We start from the raw sequence: 4458 nt of genomic DNA on the forward strand, positions 1-4458 counted from the left end.
TAAAGTCCTTCCTTGCACGTCTGCTAAATACTTAATTTTCTAAAACCAGGTCAAGCCCCAAGAATAAATCCTTTTCCATATTAATTCTCTATTCAACAAGTGCTAATTAAGCATCTACTAAAGGCTAGACGCTGGGGATTAGAGGATGAAAGTTAAAATAATAATAGCTAACATTAATTGAGGCCTACTATGGGCTGGGCGCTGTTCGTAGCACTTTGCATGTATTACTTCAGTGTTACAAGCACCCTATGAGATTATTTTTTGCCCCATTTTATAGAAAAAGAAACTGAAGCCTTAGAAAGATGAAGGTACTTACTGTGGTTAATTAGCTTATCATGTTCTTAAGCCATCTCATCTTGGAAGCTGCTAGAGGAGATTATAATGTACAGGGAAAAGAGGCGTTAAAGGGGACTCCTTCTAGAAGGTGGCATTTGACCTGGGGGGGTGGGGGGTTGCAAAGCAGTTGCTCTGGGGAGTATGAATGGTGGTGGGCGGGTCAGGTGAGGGGTGTAAGATAGGGCAGGCCAGGGGAGTTGCAAGGGTGGCAGGGAGCTGAACCTGAGAGGTCATCTGGGACAACATGAAGGGCTCCATGGCCATGCTGAAGAGAGTGCACTTGTTCCTGCGGTCAGGAGAGAGCCCTCCTAAGGTTTCCAGTCTTTCAGGATTTTGTTGTGCTAGAAGTTAAGGTCCACTGAGCTGCCAGCTGGGCATCTGCACTTGAATGGCAAATTCAGCCTGGGTCAGGAGCATCTTCCTCCAAGGTGTGCGCCCTCTGCCTCTTCCCAGAAAGGCTTTACACCATCCACCTGGCCCCTTCCCATCCTGGGGGGCCAGAATAGCTTGCAGTCCTTGACTTTTGAATCTGCCTTGTACGGATCTCCCACAGCCAATTAGTCCCTGGGTCCATCCTAGACCTGTTAGCAAGCCCAGCGCCCCTGGGGCCAGCCCTGCAAGCTCTGTTTCCCGTGCTCTGTTGCCCACTGTCTTCCAGCCCAGTTTGCCCAGTGGAAGGCCCTGGAGGGAAGTTGGAAGGCAGGAGGGAGAGGAGAATGCCCAGGCTCTTTGTTCCCTCTCTTGGCTTTGGGTAGCTGGCTGCGCCAACTCTGGCTCCCGTCCCTGCTAGGCAGCCCCTCCGTATGGCTGCTGTGATGTGCTCCCCACATCCACCTTCAGGACTGAAGGATCTGTCCATTGCCATGGCTGCGGAGAGTGCATGCCAGGAGCCACCTTGGCTGAGAAGAGCCATCATGCACAAGGTCATACTCCCTTCCCAGGGGTCCACATCCAATGACTTCTGCTCATGGACAATAAGCTCTGGTTCCTTTGCCCCAACTTGGGCCACCTCTGAAAGGCATCTCAGCTCAGAGCTCCCACATGAGGTCAACTGAGGTTACCCTAAGATTGTGTTACAGCTCAGCTTTTCCCTCTGCCCAGTCTTGCCCCTGCCTGGGAGGGTGGACGGCCCTTTGGCAGGGCTTTCCCTGATGGCAACATCCTACTGAACCTCCTGCGGACTTTCTGATACTGATTGAGGAAGCCAATTGCTCTTTAAGCAGCTTGGTCACCTCACCTGTGAAATAGGCGTGATAAAGGGCAGCTTTTCCTCCCCTACACAGTTCTTATAGAAACAAGCAGGTGCAAATACAAGAAAAGTGCTTTTGGATTATCTGCCCATACACATATGAGAGAGATTACCAGATATGGGCATGCCTTGATTTTGAACGATATTCATTTAGTCAACAGATATTCATTAAAGGCTTGCCATATGCCAGAATTGAAAAAGGCCTTTACTATTTAAATTAGCAAATACAAACATACAAGTAAATAAGATGTTAATTAGGAAGTAATTCTTCCCTGATTAAGGGTTCTTTGCAGTCTGGAAGGGTCTACCCTGTGATCCCATTGGCAAGCTCGTTTGGTGCATTTTCCATGAGGCCTGAAATCAGAATCATGGCTGATCGTGTGCACGTGTGCATGTGTGTGTGTGTCCTGCATAGCCTCAGCACCATGCTGAGCTGACACTGGATGCTCAATGCATGTTGAACGGGGAAAAAATTGGATTTACCTCCAACTCTTCCGGAACTCACATATTATGTAATGCAGGGAAACCTGTATTGATTTTTCTGGATGAGGTTGGGCTACTGATGAGCTCTGGCTTGATTCATTTTCATTCATGCCAAGGTAGGTGCATGGCAACAGTGCTGGGAAGGTTCTGAACATGCTACCCATTCTGAAACAGGGACCTGCTGGGCACGGTGGCTCATACCTATAATTCCGGCACTTTGGAAGGCCGAGGCAGGAGGATGGCTTGAGGCCAGGAGCCCAAGACCAGCCTGAACAATATAGTGAGACCCCACCTCTACAAAAAATAAAAAAATGATAATAATAATAGCCAGGCATGGTGGCACATGCCTATAATCCTAGTTACTCAGGAGCTGAGGTGGGACAGTCACTGGAGCTCTGGGAGTTCATGACTAGGGTGAGCTAGTGAGACCCTGTCTGTAAATAAATAAATAGATACATACATATATGTGTACAACAGGGACATTCTTAGAGGGTTCCAAGTTTCCATCTCCTTGTTTCACAATACACAAGGCTCCACAGCTACACACAGAGGGTATGCATCAGATGCGTTATGCTCTCTGACCCTAAATTCTAAAAAAAACAAGTTAATTAAAAAACTTGGGAACATATCTAGGGAAGATGATATTTCAAAATACAGTAAAGAAATAAACATTTATTGTGTTCCTGCCATATTCTATTAATATACCCTTTCCTATTTAATGTTTAAAACAATCTTAGAAAATAATTATTACCACCATTTGTACAGATGCACGAATAGGCTCAGAGAAGTTGATTAACTTGTCTAAGGTCACACAGCTAGGAGGTGGCAAAGTTAGAATTGGAATCCTGTTTGGGCTGAATCCTAGCCATGCTTTTTCTACTTTATGCACCACCCTGATCTCCTAATGAGGAGAAATTCCATCTAAACATTTCTCTTCCTTTAATTTAAGAGCACAGGAAGCCTTAGATCCTCACAGGCCCTCCCCTAACATCTGTGGGGGCCTGGATGAGAGTACAAACGGAGGCTTCTGGTCTGTGACCTGTTTCCATTCTCTTCCTGCCTCAGCTTCAGTCCTCACCAGTAGGGCCTCCAGGGACACCCTGGATGTCCCCCCTGACATATCTACCACACCCCACACACACGCACACCCGGCGGTGCTGCCCCTTGGCCCTTCCATGACCGCCTATGGGCCTGGAGGTGCACACAGCAGGGTCAACAGGTCAGCTTGTGAAAGTTGACCCATGGAAGAGATTCCTGGGTCCTGCAAGCAGGTTCTGGACCCTTGGGGCAGGGAATTTTGGGGTCCTGCATAACTCGAATTCGGTCTGGAAGGGCAGGTGCAGGCTGTATGTAGACGCGCCCCACCCCCCTGCCCAGTGGGGAGGAGTGCAGCCAAGGAGGGCCAGGGCGGGGCCCAGATTGCCCAGGTCCGAGGGAAGAACTGGTCCACCGGGGGACTCCGGTGAGCTTCGCCAAGACCCTCTCTCCTACCTCTTCCTATGCTCCTTGCTGCCTCTTGCTTTTAAAACATTCTTCTTCTTGATCTGATCTGTTCTTAGTACAATCCCTGCCCTTCTAGGGTTGACCTATAGTGGGAGAGGCAGCATTAACAGATACAGAAACACCACAATCCAGTGCCTCGGAGGAAGGGATTTTGTTGTTGTTGTTGTTGTTTTGTTTTTTTGTTTGTTTTGAGACAGAGTCTCACTTTGTTGCCCAGGCTAGAGTGAGTGCCATGGCGTGAGCCTAGCTCACAGCAACCTCAAACTCCTGGGCTCAAGCAATCCTGCTGCCTCAGCCTCCCAAGTAGCTGGGACTATAGGCATGCGCCACCATGCCCGGCTAATTTTTTCTATATATATTGGTTGGCCAATTAATTTCTTTCTATTTATAGTAGAGACGGGGTCTCCCTCTTGCTCAGGCTGGTTTTGAACTCCTGACCCTGAGTAATCTGCCCGCCTCGGCCTCCCAGAGATCTAGGATTACAGGCGTGAGCCATGGCCCTGGAGGAAGGGATTAACTCAGCAGGGAGAGAAAGGAAGGATTGGGAGAGGTCACAATAGGGGTGGCCTTGGAGGGCCCTGGACGATCTGTTACTTGTCTCCATGGTGGCTAGTCCAGAGCTGGCCACTTACCTAGCAAGTCAGTTGCCCTCACCAAAATCACCTATAGGCTGGGAAGGGACTGGGGGACAGAAGGCAGCAGGGCGTGTGTAAGACCAGTGGAAAACACTGTCAGCTATGAAGCTCTACGTAGGTGAGGTATTCGTTCTATTGCCAGGGTAAAGAGCAGATCTTCATGTCAAAAAAAGACCTAGATTTGAGGCCTGGCTCTGCTACTGGCTCACAGTATGAACTTGGGCAAGTCACTTCTCTGAGGACTCATTTTTC

This window comes from Microcebus murinus, chromosome 7 (genome assembly GCF_040939455.1).
Source record: "Microcebus murinus isolate Inina chromosome 7, M.murinus_Inina_mat1.0, whole genome shotgun sequence".
In the NCBI taxonomy this organism is placed as follows: Eukaryota; Metazoa; Chordata; class Mammalia; order Primates; family Cheirogaleidae; genus Microcebus; species Microcebus murinus.